The sequence below is a fragment of the Macrobrachium nipponense genome, chromosome 39 (assembly GCF_015104395.2).
Source record: "Macrobrachium nipponense isolate FS-2020 chromosome 39, ASM1510439v2, whole genome shotgun sequence".
In the NCBI taxonomy this organism is placed as follows: Eukaryota; Metazoa; Arthropoda; class Malacostraca; order Decapoda; family Palaemonidae; genus Macrobrachium; species Macrobrachium nipponense.
In genome coordinates, this window is record NC_061099.1 from 15,699,634 (window position 1) to 15,717,429 (window position 17,796).

At 35.4% G+C, this 17,796-nt stretch overlaps 1 long non-coding RNA gene across 1 annotated transcript in view; it reads left to right on the plus strand.

Moving 5' to 3' along the window:
* The window catches only part of LOC135210153 (uncharacterized), a 223,128-nt gene that overhangs the window by 63,687 nt on the left and 141,645 nt on the right, over nucleotides 1-17,796 (plus strand). The window contains exon 2 of the long non-coding RNA XR_010313466.1: nucleotides 7,089-7,220. This is a non-coding gene — a long non-coding RNA (uncharacterized LOC135210153). The remainder of the gene's footprint in view (nucleotides 1-7,088; nucleotides 7,221-17,796) is intronic.

The window sequence follows — 17,796 nt, forward strand, 5'->3', positions numbered from 1 at the left end:
GAGAGAGAGAGAGAGAGAGAGAGAGAGAGAGAGAGAGAGAGACTCTTCGGTCTAGGGGGTCGACGACAAATGGAAAAATTAATATTTGTTTCAGCTCCAGAAGAAAAATTGTGGCCGTTTCCACAAGTTTTACTTTGTATTGTATTTAATGAAATAAAAAAAGTGTTGAATATATTTTATATATATTTCCTCATACTGACTTTGTGCTGGAATATGCAAATATTAAATGTACTACGTTGTATTGGGTATTCCGGTATGGTAATGATAACATTTTATTTTTTGGAGTCCTCATCATATCCGGGGGTCTTTGATATATGGTCAACCCCGTAGGGGGCTAGTGCCGTCAGTATGCGGTGCACTGTAGGCAATAGTTAAGGTTCTTTGTTGCAGCGTACCTTCGGCCTCTAGCTGCAACCCGTTTCAATCCGTTTGACTGTACCTCCTTTCATATTCTCTTTCTAACATCTTACTTTTCACCCTCTTCTAACATCTGATTCATCTGCGGGGTTTTCTTCCTGTTACACCTTTCAAACTTTTACTGTCAATTTACGTTTCAGCGCTGAATGACCTCATTGTCCCAGCGCTTAGCCTTTGGCCTAAATTTTTTATTATATTCTATTCTTGGTATGGGCAATTTTGGGAGTGACTGATACAAGGGATGGTTTTTAACCGGTTACCGTCTTGATCCGAATATCCGACCGGATATCCGGCTATGACAACTATTTTATATTAGTTGTAGAGGAAAAGGAAAACATTAATCTGATCTGCTCTTACGTTTCTTCTACGATGAGAAATAACGATGATATGGAAAGAAAAAAAAAATATTGCCGGCGTACGGTTGCCCGCCGCCAGTCTGCTTGCCGGCTCTCTCTCTCTCTCTCTCTCTCTCTCTCTCTCTCTCTCTCTCTCTCTCTCTCTCTCTCTCTCTCTCTCTCTCTGCCATTCCACTGAGGGGTTAGAGATGTGTATTTCTGGTGATAGAAGTTTACCCTCGACGTGGTTCGGAAGTCACGTTAAGCCGTTGGTCCCGTTGCTGAATAACCACTGGTTCCATGCAACGTAAAAACACCATACAAGCTCTCTCTCTCTCTCTAATAATATATAATATAATATAATATATTAATATTATATAGTATTAATTTATTATAATACAATATTATTATATATATATATTATATATATATCTAATATATATATATATATATATATATATATATAGATATATATATATATATATATGTATTATATACACACGTATCCTACATTTCCATATATAATGTGTCTATTAAAGGGAAGAGAGAGAGAGAGAGAGAGAGAGAGAGAGAGAGAGAGAGAGAGAGAGAGAGAGATTGCATCCTCTTCGGATGACTTTTTTTTTTTTTTCTCCTTTTACTCTGGCTTTCCCCTAGCCGACTGGGATGCTAAAATCTTTTATGGAAGGTTATGGAGAGGGGAAAGGTGGCTTGTCAAAAGAAGATTGAGCTGGAAAATGGGGGATTTCTAAAGCGATCCTGTGAAAGACAATTGATGTTCATCAGAACGCAGATTAGTTTATGGATATTTATGTATGTGTATATATACGCATATATATATATATATATATATATATATATATATATATATATATATATTTATTTATATATATATAAACATATATTATTTTCCGATGTCGTTTCTAGTTAATGCTTGAAAATCAGACATTTTGCAAGTATAACAACAAGTTACGCAACATCTTTTGAAATGATGATAATTAAATGAATGAGAAACATAACCTCCTTCCAACCTCATAATTAAGATTTTGCGAAGACCCTGAAGCCTAAACTTTAAAAGTATTAAGAGCGTTATTTTCTGAAAGTCGGTGGTTGAACCTGACAGGTGCGATACTTTCATTTCTCTGTTCATTTTTCTTTTTCTTTTCGTACTGGGTTAGAATAGGGAAATGGAGTCCCTGTCTCTTTAGCCTTGTTTAAATTAAGAGAGAGAGAGAGTCGAGTAGCCCATGTGCCTACTCCATTTTGACTGTTTGACGCAAGAAACACCAGTGACTGTCAGGGTAAACCAAGTGATCTTACAGACGCCAGTTATTCTTCCAAGTCTTTGAACATAAGATAAAGATTCCTTTACTCAAAATCCGCTGTCAGCGCCTCAGTGGCGTGATCGGTATGATCTTTGCCTGCCACCTTGGTGACCGCGAGTTCAATTCTCGGGCATTCCACTGAGGGTTAGAGATGTGTATTTCTGGTGATTGAAGTTCACTCTTGACGTGGTTCGGAAGTCACGTAAAGCTGTTGGTCCCGTTGCTGAATAACCACTGGTTCCATGCAACGTAAAATCACCATAAAAACAAACAAAATCTTCTGTCATGATCTGTGGCACTGTAGAGAGAAATCGTCGTCAAATGAAGTGAGCATAGTGCTAGTGTTGGTGTTATGATTAATTTTCTGCTACAGTTCAAATTGAAAAACATCCAGATCTTTAGGTTTATCCTCTATAGTTCCCTATGAAGAGGGCGGTGGGGCGGTCAACCTGACGCCAATGGTAGCCAGAATTGAAGGAAAGCAAAAATAACCACATGATTTAAATGAAAATGTAGATGAAAAAAATTATAACTGATAAGTCATACATCGACTGGAAAGTGAAGTTTTCAAGATAATACGCTCGAGGCAGAATGCTTAAATGTGATCAATGGTGTTCCGATCAGTTATATAATGAATTAAGCCAAATAAAACCACTAGTTTGTGCATTTAGTTTTAATTTACAAAGAGCCTAGAGACTTGAAGACACCTCTTATGGTCTCCTGTTCATTCCTGGTTTTATAACAACAATTTACAAAGTGATCAGAGACCCATCGTTTACTGTTCAATTCGGGAGCAAAGCTGCATTATTATCCACACCAAGGGATATACAACAGTAGTGATTTTTACTCTAATTCTCGAGCATATAGTTTAATGCTATTATGTACACAATTCAGTAATGAGTTTCCGATATAATAAGTGACTCTATTCATGGCGGTTGAAACCTCGACCCCGCATCATTAAATGATACTAAATGATATTTATGGGACTTTTTTACAAGTGCGAAATATGAACTGAAGCAGTTTGCCAGCTTGAGCATTCTGTGACCTCTCCTGCTCTGCAAGACTCTCTCTCTCTCTCTCTCTCTCTCGTCCCATCAGTCCATCTCCATCGTTCTCTCCTACTCCTCTCTGTTCTGACCTCTCTCACTCTCCTCTATATATATATATATATATATATATATATATATATATATATATATGTGTGTGTGTGTGTGTGTGTGTGTGTGTGTGTGGTATAAACACACATATACATATATATAAACACACATATACACATATAAGAATGTGTTCCTCTGCTCTTCATGTCTTTTCACTAAAGGAGGTGGCGCCTGGACTGAGAGAGAGAGAGAGAGAGAGAGAGAGAGAGAGAGAGAGAGAGAGAGAGAGAGAGAGGAGGGGAGAGTTGATTTAATAGAGTGTGCACCAGACGTAAATGGAAAGTTGATGGGGGAAAGAAATATGGCAGCGCTATGGGAGGGGAAAGGAAGACAGGAACGAATGGAGGAGAGAGAGAGAGAGAGAGAGAGAGAGAGAGAGAGAGAGAGAGAGAGGTTTATATGACAAGAGTAACTGTAGGACGTGCCTGGCCGGGGAGTTTTGTTCTTTAATTCTCGGGCTGGTTTCAGACATTATAGATCGCGCTTTCCTAGTTGGTTACAGATAGACAGGTAGTGATATTAATGATATAGTATATAATATATCTATATATATACACACACATATATATATGTATATTTAAAATATATATAATAATATATATATATAGATATATATATATTGTAATAATAGTATGTATTATTAACAAAAGATAACTGTAACATAACACCTGCCAGTATGGAAAAAATGGAGAATCTAATATTGATAATCAATAAATCCTAATAATATCTTAAATCTTGACTGATACATAAAGAAATCATGAATAATACTTTGGTTTTTAATCATCAGATATCATTACTGCACAAGACTGCATGAATGTTTATCTTCACATGACATTTCTGAATGAACATAGTGACCAGTTAACATAACAGATATTTTTTGTGAGATATATTCAAAGGAGAGAGAGAGAGAGAGAGAGAGAGAGGAGGGTGGGGGGTGTAAGTTACAGGTGAATCTTGTAATACTACACATTGCTAAAGGAATCGCCGTTCTATCGCAGTTTTATTGTTTTCCTTTTGGTTCTTGGAGACAGTGTAGTACCTTTTATGATAGTTTTCATTCATAGTAAATACATATTCATGATTTCTACATGTCCTGTAATAAATGTAACGTTGTACTTTGTACTAACATTTTCTGAATCAACGTTTCAGTCTCGCCCCTTTAAAAAAATTGCGTTTTAAAAGTTTGTGTGTTATACAGTGCCACTGCTATTAACTGGCTCAAATGTAAGCTGTTCGGTAGGGTAACAGCGACTGTGTTTATAAATTACCCTTATTTTAATTTTCTTTCTGACTCGGTTGAACGATCCATTCCGGTAGAAGAACGGTAACGCTTGTCTTTTGAATCTGTGGTTTGGAATAAGGCGTGGTAATATAACTAGATATACTGACAAAATTTTATTTCAGGTTTTAGAGCCAGTAATGACTATAATCCTAATCTGTCTATTACTATTCATTGTAGAAGCCTGGGAATTTCGTTTGTTCTTTTGTGACTTTCCTTTGTACCAGATACTTTGTCATGTGACATATCGTATCGTTTCTATTCACTTGGACGCTCAAATAAGTTATTTTAACTTGTTACATTTTTGTCTCCGTGTTTGGTATATTAGGTTTCAAGGTTATCAGAACCTCATCCAGTGACCCTACCTATGGTGAGTCACATCTTGAGTCACAGCTTTGACGTTTTTCTTGAAGGAGAGCAAACGGCGGCTGTTTATATTAGGATGAAAGTAGTTCGGGGACTTACACTCTATGGTTTAAGAGGCTTTGTAATTCAGGTTTATCAAGTTGTCTTTTCGTTTAAGTAACTGAAATTTAGGTTTATCAAGTATTCTTTTAGTTTAAGAGACTTTGAAATCCAGGTTTGTCAAGTTTTCTTATCGTTTAAGTGACTGAAATCCAGGTTTATCAAGTTTTCTTATCATATAACGTTTATCATGTTTTCTCATCATTTAAGCGACCGAAATCCAGGTTTATCAAGTTTTCTTATCGTTTAAGTGACTGAAATCCAGGTTTATCAAGTTTTCTTATTGTTTAAGAGACTTGGAAATCCAGGTTTATAATGATTCCTTATCGTTTAAGTGATTGAAATCAAGGTTTATTAAGTTTTCTTATCGTTTAAGTCACTCTGAAATCCTGATTTATAAAAACTTCTTGTCGTTAATTGACTGAAATCCAGGTTTATCAAGTTCTCTTATCGTTCAAGAGACTGAAATCCAGGTTTATCAAGTTTTCTTAATGTTTGAGAGAAATACTTATTTGATAATTAAGTTTGTCCTTTACTCATTTAGGTAAATTTGAGCCAAGTTTACCCTACTGGAATCAGGTAGTGTCAAAACTTGTGCTGTCTCTTGTGTCACGAACTCTGTAGCCACTAAATTCACAGCAAAATTATACCAGGTTCAATTTACTAGATCTTAAGTTAAAAATGTTAAGCATCAATGTCACAATTAAGAAGGGGGCATTTAAACGCAAGAAACCCTTACAATTTAATAATAACACTGACTTAACACAAATTAATAAAACATAACACAATAAATTACTTTCTGTACAGTAATAAATTAAAGCAGAGAAAATATCGTAATACTTGTAATTTACGTTCAATATGTTACAAAGGCAGGAACAAGACAACTTCAGATGTTGCCAAAAGGCAGTCCAGCGAAACACACTAAGACACTTGAAAGGTGAACACCGAAGTAAACTCTGTTACGGGGAGGGGGTATGGAAGGAAGGGTAAGGTGATAACCATCTGTTTAACAACCACTAGAGAAGCGCCTCAGTGGCGTGATCGGTATGGTCTTGGCCTGTCACCTCGGTGGCCGCGAGTTCGATTCTCGGGCATTCCATTGAGGTGTGAGAGATGTGTATTTCTGGTGATAAAAGTTCACTCTCGACGTAGTTCGGAAGCCACGTAAAGCCGTTGGTCCCTTTGCTGAATAACCACTGGTTCCATGCAATGAAATACCGTACAAACATACAAACAACCACTAGAATAAACAAGCGATTTTTCTGCCGGTTACTAGTTAATGACAGGATGTGGACTGTTTTAACTAACAGAAATATGTAGTCTGTTCACTGCCTTCCGCCAGTGAATATTAAAAAAAAAAAACAAGCGAATTCATAGTTGACTTACATATTGAAATGTGAAGTTTTGATGACATAATATTAATATCCTTCCAGACAACAGCGTGCACAGTCTAAGGAAATATTGGTAACATTTCTAACACTCATAAGAGACTGGGAAAGGGTTTTGGAGAGTGTGGGAGTCCAGGAAAAGTTTACAAGGTATGTAGTATTGACAAGCTAGGGGGAATAAAGGTATAGAGTTGATGTTTGATACCTGTAGAGTGTTTTACTTGACTTATCCGGAGTTTGCCCTTATCCAAAAAGGTCTTGGCTCTAATATTCAGGATAATAAAGAGATTATTGTATAATTATCTGATAATGAACATTAATCAAGAACAGTTTGTCCACTATATGTTAAACCATATCTTGGTGGTCTTGTGCTGTTCTTATTTATGTCAAATGTTTTATATTGGAACTTCGTGTATTAGGTTTGAGATGTTCCGTTTCCCGTATTTTTCTTTGTCTTCCTTCCCAAATTTTACTATAGTCATGATTTTTAGAGATCATTAAGACTTTTCATTTTCCTAAACTAATTTATGGCTGATTCTACATTTTTTATGAATAAGACATACAATAAATACAGAAGGCCTCTTGGACGATCATAGTAGAATGTAAATCTGATTAACCTTAGCAAAGGAAATCAATTCTGTACCATCATATGAATTTGATCTGCTCTGTTAACCGCATTTAAATTGCGTCGTACATAACATTAATTGGACCTTTTATTCCAGACTTGTAAAGCGGGCGATAAAAAAAAGAATGAATGTGGCCCTCAACATTCACTGGAAAGGAATCCACTTCCTTCATGATGCATCTTTACATAGATGAAATTATGGTGACGATACTCAATGACTGTATGAGAGGTAAGTAGCATAAACTGTAGCCACATCTATTATTATTATTATTATTATTATTTTATTATTATTATTATTATTATTTTCATCTGTCTCAGTCATCCTACTCGACTGGATGGTTTTTACAGTGTGGGGTTCCGGGTTGCATCCTGCCTCCTTAGGAGTCCATCACTTTTCTCACTAGTGCACCGTTTCTAATATCACGCTCTTCTGCATGAGTCGTGAAGCTACTTCAGCCTCTAGTTTTTCCAAGTTCCTTTCCAGGGAACTTGGGATCGTGCCTAGTGTTCCTATGATTATGGTCACAATTTCCACTGGTGTATCCCATATCCTTCTTATTCTTTTGTCAGGTCTTGATACTTATAAATTTTTTCTCTTCTCATCTACTCTGGTGTTCCATGGTACTACGACACCAATGAGCGGTACTTTCTTCTTGATTCTGTCAATCAACTTCAAGTCTGGTCTGTTTGCACGTATTACCCTATACGTTGTGATACCATAGCCCCAGAGGATCTTTGCCTGATCGTTTTCTATCATTTCTTCAGGTTGATATTCGTACCAGTTATTATTGCAAGTAGCTGATGTTTCTTGCACAGGCTCCAGTGGAGGGCTTTTGCTCCTGAATCAGGCCTGTACTGGTTCTGTACAGGCGCCGGACGTTCGCTTGGTATGTGGTTTATGGTTTCGTCTTTCTTTCATATATGGGTGCGATGTCATTTCCATCTATTGTTCTTCGGACATTTATCTCATTAATTATTATTATTATTATTATTATTATTATTATTATTATTATTATTATTATTATTATTATTTATTCTCGTTACTATCTCCATACAGTGGCGTGCAATTGCTGCTAGCAGAAAGAGCGGAAATCCTATAATAATTATAACTGAATGACGCAAAGGTGTAACCTATGAAACATCAGTTGTACGTCACAAAGCATAACTGGTTTTTATCATTCTTTGTACTCCTTAGAGTATGTAGGACTTTTATCTTTCGGAAGTAACATATGTAGTGTTAAATGGCTATGAAAACGTAATGATAACCTGTAAGTCACCACCAGCAACTTGAAAAATAGTATCACATTAGAATTTTTACATTATGGCCAGCTTACACGCTGAAGATGCCTGCTGTATTAATAATTAATTATTATATAATTAATATTAATAATAATATCATATAATAATAATAATAACTAATTATTAATTAATTATTATTATGATTAATATTATTATTATTATTATTTATTTATTATTATTATTATTATTCTTATTACATTATAACTCGCAACTGAACTTGCTGAAGAACCAGTGTACCAATTGTAATAATGAAAGTTGCAACTTTCCGAAGAACCAGCTTGACAAAGTAAATAACATTGCACACCAAGCTTACTTGAGAAGGGCTCATTATGTTGATTTTACGCAAATTACAGCCTTTGGCAGAATAACGTTCTGACAACACATAATTACTGTCAACATGCAAACATTACCGTGTCACTTCCGTAATGCCTGTTTCATCTCGAACCTGTGGCAACGGGTTAAATGAATTCGTGTCAATTTTGAAACTGCCTTGCGGTCCCCCCCCTCCCTCCCCGCCCCTCCCCTCTTCTCTCTCCTCTCTCTTCTCTCTCTCTCTCTCTCTCTCTCTCTCTCTCTCCCCACCTTTCCGTGGCTCGTAAAAAAATTTTCTCTCTCTCTCTCTCTCTCTCTCTCTCTCTCTCTCTCTCTCTCTCTCCGTGGCTCGTAAAAAATTCTCTCTCTCTCTCTCTCTCTACTCTCTCTCTCTCTCTCTCTCTGAAGTTATTTCTGTTCTTATTTTTTAACGGACATCCTCTTGACGGTAAATTAATATTCTAATGCAGATGAGAATTACACCAGAAAAAAAATGAACAAAAGAAAAAAGTCAAAGTCATATAAAGGTTAATGGGAAAATGCGAGTTAAATAACTCGCCAAAGAGGAAGTTCGATTGTTATTGATTGGGATTGATTGAGTGACTGGTATCCTCATTTACTCCGGATTATCGAACTCCGCGGAGTCACATTTACAGAGCAGAAAGATTTGCAGCAGTTTTGAGTTACGTGATTTGAGAGAATCCTGAAGCGTTAAATTCCAAACATGTTGACATTTGTGAAGTGGATTGTCGTAAACATGTTGACATTTGTGAAGGGGATTGTCGCAAACATGTTGACGTTTGTGAAGTGGATTGTTGCAAACATGTTGACATTTGTGAAGTGGATTTTGGAGCATTTATCAAAGATGGTGCTTTGCCTCTTTGTAAGCACTGTTGGTAAGGAGAGTTATGCCAGTAGTGAATTACGGAGTTTCATGGGAAGGAATATGCTTCGACAAAGCATAGAGCAAACAAAATGACTTTATTTTCTTACGCCGCAAATTCTTGCATTAGACTCTGCTGACTGTTTTCATGATATCAAGAACAGCAATGAAACAGTTTCACAAGTTTTGCCAAGAATAGGACAAAATATTGGCATCAGAAGAAAGGCGAAAATCCCCAAAAACTTTACCAGGGAGAAGCCTCCGCTATTGGCAATCAAAAATAAATTACCGGCAAGGTATGGTTCAGTAAAGTTTCAAGTAATTAAACAGAAATGGAACTGACGGGGTCAGGCTTGAGGATCTGAAAGATAAATCTTAATTTATAGTAGTCTGAGAGAAAGTTTACTTTGCGAAAGCCTTGCTGTTGACAATCAACAGTAGAGTATTGTTAAGATGTACTTTTTGTGATGGCTCAGTAAAGCTTCAAATAATCAGACAGTAATGAAACTAACGAGCTCATATTTTGGTTTGAGAATCTGAAGGAGTAACTTTAATTTAGAGCATTCTAAACCCCAGTAACTTTTGAGAAGAAAGTTCCGTATTTTTTTTTTGTTTCAAGTGAAGGCCAGTTTGGTCAGATGAACTAGAGAATGTAAAGTGGATGAAGTAGGTATAATACAAGAAAGGAAACAGTATAAATTGTACATAAATATGAATATCTTGAAGGTAAACAAGTAATGAATGACTCATACGTATGGAATGAACCTCGTAAGTATGGTGCATATTGGAATAGCCAACTCATTATATAGTTTAATGGGTGGTGACAAAATAACGAAGACTCTTTGAAGGGAACTTAACTATGACCCTCGAAAGATTTAAGAAATCTTTTAAAAACATACGAAAGATGGAAAAAAAGTTAAAATTCAGTAGAGTAGTTCTGAATCCAGAATATTTCACATAAATGTTTAGCTATTAATGAGTAGATACTACAACTAATGAAGACTTCAGAAGAAGCAAGAAGAATACAGAATGTAATGAAAGGTATGGTATTATTTGGAAGCACTACAGGTAACTCTACCGTAAGAAAATGTGACCCCCTTAATTAGAACATTGAACGAAAGGGATGGAGGGCTTCCATAGACTACTAAGCAACGCAAGATATTAAAAATGATTTATTAATTCGTACGCCTTTCCACCGCCAGTAGAGTTTACCCCATCTCGAAATCCATTGCACGCTGTGATGCCAAGTACTTGAGGTGATGTGTGACAGTTTCCCATCCCACTACAGTTATCTAAAGTAAATGAGTGGTGATACTAAGGGATGTAGGATTTTTGTTGGTCTCCGGAGAATGGAGTAGATGGAAAAGTCGGTACGAATATGTCACATTCTTAGGAATAGGTGCAAGCGGAGTCAAGACCCGTGCAAAGGAAAGATTCTTAGATTATATTACTTTCTCCTCATTACATCTTATATAAAGCTTCTTAGTGGTATTTTAAGGGGTAGACGGCACCGTAGCGACATGCCGCGTATATATATACACTTTTTATGTTAATACATATTACTTGAGTTAATAAACGTAAAAATCGAAAATTTCCATTTTACACAATATTTTGTATATATTTTGCGATCGCTCTATGAAACTGAATAATATTAACCAGAGTAGAGCAAATGCTTTGATACTTATAGCACAAGATGGGCCAGATCAGTAGACTTTTATGATCCTTTGGGGTTCTTATAGATTCCTTAATTGTTTCTGTATGGCCATGTTCTCTTCCATCATCCATCAGAATTTACATAAATGAAATGTGGATGGAATTGGAAGAGGTAATTCCCTATTTGCTTTCAATGTTTTCAAAAACTTAAGAGCACCAATTTTTAACCTAATTCATCATTAATGTCTTTTGGACAGTACTTAAGTGAAAATAATCATTTTTCATTTTGAAATTAGGAAAGGCATATTTCATTGTGGCTTTCTACTATTGCTAAAAACGTTGGTGTAGCTTGTTATTATAATAATATATATACTGAGGTACAAGTGCTGTTATTTAGCAAAAATGTAAATTGACCTCATAAACTCCACTGCCATTTCTGGGTTCCCTAAGTTAATGGTATATGCTATGAATGCTATTAGCAGTATTACCTCCAGAAATTTTATCTTCGAACTTTTTGAACGAAACATATTTTTCTAATTAAAGAGTTGATGCTCATGATTGAATGCTGATTAGATTTTAATCAAGTTAAGATTTCATCTTGAGGTGTCATCATACAGGGAACTGTAGTATACTTGCTGAGAATGTAATGCACTGTAGCTTATTTTTCAAGTACGAAATATTATAATTTATTACTAGCGATAAGCAGTCGTCAATGTGTAGATAATAATAAATGTCAAAAGATTTATAACAAAAAATACTCACTATACCTCGACTACACTTACTGAGAATGTAATGTATAGCAGGTTTTATTCAAGTACGAAAACTGCAATTATTTGCTAATGAGAAGCAGTCGTAATATTTCAATTGATGAGTGTCAAACGATTAATAACTAAACGAAAAACTTATTGTGCCTCGACGAGCGTTTGGAAGTTTTGATGTCACTAAACCTCACTGGAAGCTTTGATGTCACTAAACCTCTCTGGAAGTTTTGATGTCACTAAACCTCACTGGAAGTTTTGATGTCACCAAACCTCTCTGGAAGTTTTGATGTCACTAAACCTCACTGGAAGTTTTTGATGTCACTAAATTTCACTGGAAGTTTTGATGTCACTAAACCTCTCTGGAAGTTTTGATGTCACTAAACCTCACTGGAAGTTTTGATGTCACTAAACCTCACTGGAAGTTTTTATGTCACTAAACCTCACTGGAAGTTTTGATGTCACTAAACCTCACTGGAAGTTTTTGATGTCACTAAACCTCACTGGAAGCTTTGATGTCACTAAACCTCTCTGGAAGTTTTGATGTCACTAAACCTCACTGGAAGTTTTGATGTCACCAAACCTCACTGGAAGTTTTGATGTCACTAAACTTCTCTGGAAGTTTTGATGTCACTAAACCTCACTGGAAGTTTTGATGTCACTAAACTTCTCTGGAAGTTTTGATGTCACTAAACCTCACTGGAAGTTTTGATGTCACTAAACCTCACTGGAAGTTTTTGATGTCACTAAACCTCACTGGAAGTTTTGATGTCACTAAACCTTTTTGATGTCACTAAACCTCACGTATAATGTAATTTGACTAAAATAGCCAGTAGGACGCCCCAAAATCGATAGCTCGCGAAGCCATCATAGGGTTAACCAGGTATCTCTGAACTCTGTGCTACATAAAATATTTATAAAATATATATTATTATTACCGTTAATTGCATTTCACATAGTCTTAAATAAATCTTATATGGGATGAAGTTGATAGGGGCAAGGTTTTATCTGCCAGAAGAATTTTTCTTCTACCTTCGGTACTTTCGGAGATAGCATTTGAATGTCGTTAGGACCGGGCAGTTTCTGGCGTTAGAAATGAGCCCGTTTCCAGTAAGACTGATATTTAAAAATTAAATCTGATATGGGATGAAATTTAAAGACAGAAGGTTTTATTTGACGAAAGAGTTTTTCTTTCATCTTCAATACTTTTGGAGAAATTCATATTTGAATAGCGTTAGGGCCGGGCCGCTTGAAATGAGCCTTTATTCACGTGAAATGTAATTTGAATAAAGTAACAAGTCTTAATGATCTTAAACTGATATATTGGTAGTGGGTTCAGTTAAACTAATAAAAGAAAATCAAAACTTTAAATGACGACGCAGACATGCTACGTTTGAGTAAAAGATCCTATAGATGACGTGAGCTGAATTAAGTAAAAAGTCTTTATGATGACTTCCTGATATATTGTTTGGTGGTTTAGTCAAAAGATAAAAGATAATGTAGGTCCTGGGTTTATTCATCCTGTCAAAACTAAATGACGGGGCGGATATCCTACGCTTGAATAAAAAAAAAAAAAACCTACCGATGACGCAAGTCCCTTACCGATACATTGCCCAGATCCATAGACAGAAAACCACCTATTAAATTATTTCTCATTCCGATACAATAATGAATCTCACTTCTTATCCTGACGTCAGCTATAATGGCCTGCCCTCACGCAATGACCCAGAATATTTCCGGCCGCAAACACCCACCCAACCCCCCTTTCCCGAAGTTCGAGAAATATGAGAATTTCTATTGCAGATAGAATTTTTTTTTGAGAATCTCGCCAAGACTTTTTTGTTAAGGTGCTTGTGGTTAATGAATGCTTCTTGGGGTTTGCTTGTGGCTGCTTGTGGCCTTTTATTTAAATGCATTTCTGGCGGTACATTAGGAAAGTAGGCGGTGTATAGACCGTATTTGTTTAGAGGGGGGGTATGGGGGTTTGTGGTTGTAGTGAAGAGGGGAAAGGGGGGAGGGTCCTTAGTTGCAACCATCAATACCACTGATGGCGTCTCAATGTTGAACGCATTCAATAGTGTCGCGAACGAGAGAGAGAGAGAGAGAGAGAGAGAGAGAGAGAGAGAGAGAGAGAGAGAGAGAGAGAGATTCATATTAATGGAAATATTTCGGTCAACAAGGGACCTATGCTCTCGGGAGCCACGGCAATATAAGCGATGGTCGATACGCCACTATTTGCGGACACTCGTTATGATGAATGCTCTTTCATGAACTGGGAATTGTGTATAACGGATCATTTGCGATGAATATTCATAGATACGTGTCGGAGCCTACCGCCCTCCCTTCACCCCCCCCCCCCCCCTCCAGAACCCCGAAAAAAATAATTTATGGCTGTTTGCTTCACTGATATATATAAGCGCGATATTTACGCACTTCTCCTCAGACAGGGTAAATAGAATAACGAAACAAGTCCTGAATTACAGTTGGTATCGAAAACGTCCTTTGAGAGCATGATGGGTGCGCACCGGATGTGTAGATAATGCAAAGGGCCTTATTTAGACTGACATCAATACGCTGGACTTATTCAACAACTCGTGGCGAACTGCACTCTTAAATGACCCACCTTTTAATGAAGTAAATTCCTGGGGTTGTTTGCATTCGGTATTTGAATGTTCGAAAGGCGTTTGCTCTTCGAAATGAACTCCATCAAAGAGAGAAATTCATCGCCCGAATAGCTCGTTTGGATGTGCTCGTATTTGTCTGAATTTAATACGGTTCTTGTTATTAGTTGTCGCTATCAAAGATTAATCAGCGTTAGTACTAGTTGGCAGTCGGAGTTAAAGCCAAATCTGATTATGTATTAATGGCAGCAGTCGTATCATTTGCGAGGGGAAGCACATTTTGTTGAAGGGACTTTCAATATTTAGTTTTGCTTTACCTGACGATATATATTTACAGTTTTAAAATATTTCTCTCATCAATTTGCCTTTCTTTACGTTTTGCAGTTTCCCATTTTCTTCTGCAATAATGCATACCAGCAACATCAGTCAGCTGGACGTTATAGCATGATTCTCCAAAAGCGGACTAAGTTTACCTAATGATATGTCAGAAATTAAGTCTCAGTCCGTTCGTCACTTGGCTGAGACGGCTAGGCTGCAAAAGCCAGGTTGTTACCCTAAACAAAAATCAGGATTTTTCGAAAATTAAGATGACCATTTATATATATATATATATATATATATATATATATATATATATATATATATATATATATATATATATATATACACATTTATACATACAATGTGTGCATATATATTAGCTGAAGCCACCAGGAAAGTTAAAAATTAAAAGACAAAGTGCCCAGTACTTTCGTGTATTTAACACATCATTGGTGCACACAGTAATACAGAACGCAAAACGAGTGAGCAAGAAGCTCTCAAGAAAGCAAAGTGAAGTAAACAAAAATATTAAAAATATGTATAAGAAGGCCATTACAAACAAAAACAATATTCGTCCAGATCACTTAACTACTCAACACCCCAACAAGACAAAAGAAGGAAAGCATTTGCCCAATGACCCCATTACTTACAGAAAAGAAAAACTGACTATTTGTCAACCATTTTATAAAACAACTGAATTCACAATTATGAAAGTAACAATAATAACGTCACTAACGACATACCTAAAAAGACATCACCAATAAACGAAAACGATAAGTAATATTAAAATAACTGAATGAACAGTAATATCAATAAAAAATACATAAAGAGGACTTTGACTAGTACACAAAATTAAAGGATGATGGTAAAACTCTTCACTGTTTTATCTGTGATAAGATTGTTTAATTTGTACATACCAGGGTCTAAATTTATAAGTTTTCCAGAATACGTCTTTATAAAGGCAGATTCCATTATATTCCTACTATTATAATCGTTACAAAATAAAATTTCTTTTGCTTCTGTCCAATCAGTCGCATGGTGAAGATTACTAAGACAAATATATATATATATATATATATATATATATATATATATATATATATATATATATATATATATACACACACACACACACACATATATACATATTCTTGTGCTGTTGATTTTGTTATGCATAGCCTTCACCTCAGTAACTATGAAATGTTGTAAAATTGTTTGCAATGTTTTCAGATTCAGTATTATTTTTTCTTAAGAGTTAATATCTTCTAATAATGTGTGTTCAGAACTCACGAAAACATAATTTAAAACTTAAGGAATAACGCAGAATGTGAACAGAGAGAGAAATTAGCATTGTCCGTTCGAAGTCGGAAATTGCTGTCATCCCTTGGGATAAGAGCAACCCGAGTTCTGCGTTTTGTTTTTGGATCCTGTCCATCATTACAACGTACATGACTGTGTCGGACTTATATGTCTTTGTCGAGAAACCACGTGAAGATTTCACCATTTTACTGTAAAGTTGCATCATATTAGAAGCTTCTAGAAGTTTTGCTTACAATACCGTTAATTTCATTTAAGAAAATATAGATTCTTTTGTTATTTAACTATTTAATATTACTGATAAATTAACTCTTATATCTCTCGATTTGTCAAAGGAGAATTTGTTGGCTTGTAAACAGTTTAAATTTGAATTGGAAAGATTTGTGACATCACTCACGGATATGACAACAGCATATCTTTTATTAAGAGATTTTCATTGTCTTAAATCACGTAGTAATAAATGTTATTTATTATTGTAATCCCACTTTTTCTCTATTGTTTTGAAAGAGAGTTTTTAAGATAATAGCTCTCTCGTTACCAAACTTTTTTGCCCAGCCATTTTAGACGAGGTTACTCCGAAGTTTCCATACTACGAGAGCAATTTTTGTTCTTTCGGATATCAGAGACCATTCGCGGTTGTTGGTTTGTTTTTTGGGGACCCCCCCCCCCCCCTCCCTCCCTCTCTCTCTCTTTTCTCTCTCTCTCTCTCTTCTCTCTCTCTCTCTCTCTCTCTTTCTCTCCGTATGAGAGAACTGTGGTTTCATATTAACGTAAAAATTTTATACTCAGTGGTTGGTCACTCATAAATTTTAGATTTGTATTTCTTAGATTTATTTAATATTGCTTAGTGCTTAATTGTGGAATCTGAACAGGCGTTGTAAAAGTGTGCAACAGGCACCTCGTGTGTAAGTCTTTATAGATGATTTCGAAAAAGCCATTCTAAAATTGGTATTCCAAGGTAAGAGTTTTTTAATAAGTTCAATGCACTAAACTTAAACATAAAAAATACTTGAAACACTGAAATTACTTGGGTTATTCCAGGTGAAATTTTTACCATTTTTCACATATTGATGTTGGTGAATTTTTTGTGTGTGCATTGATCCATTTTACTTATTAAAGTGTTTTATATATTTATATATTGTGTGATTAATGCTTTCTTAGTGTTTTTGCAATTTTGGTATTTTCAACATTTTTCAGTGTTTATATTTACATTTACAATTTGATTAAATTAAGTGTTTTCATTAGTTAATCATTACAAATTTAATCGAGGTTAACACTTGTGAATTATTTTGCATTTACTTAGAATTTTTTTCAAGTTTTATTGTTGTTTAACACTCGTGAGTTAATTTTCAGATTTTAATTGTTGCTTAGCAGTTTGAATTTTACTTGAATAATTTAATTTCTTGATTTTTGTGATAAATTAATTTTGATTTAATTTTACTTAATAATTAATTTAATAATTAATGAAACTTTGTTGTTTTCAAGTAATAGTAAATTTCCCTGAGATTGTGAATTTCACTTATAAATTTTGATTTTAATGATAGATTTTTGTATTTAAAATTTTTAGGAGTGTTTTCTTATTTTTCACCAATATATTTAATTTTATGTAGATAGAAATATAGAGTGGTATTTGAGCTGTTT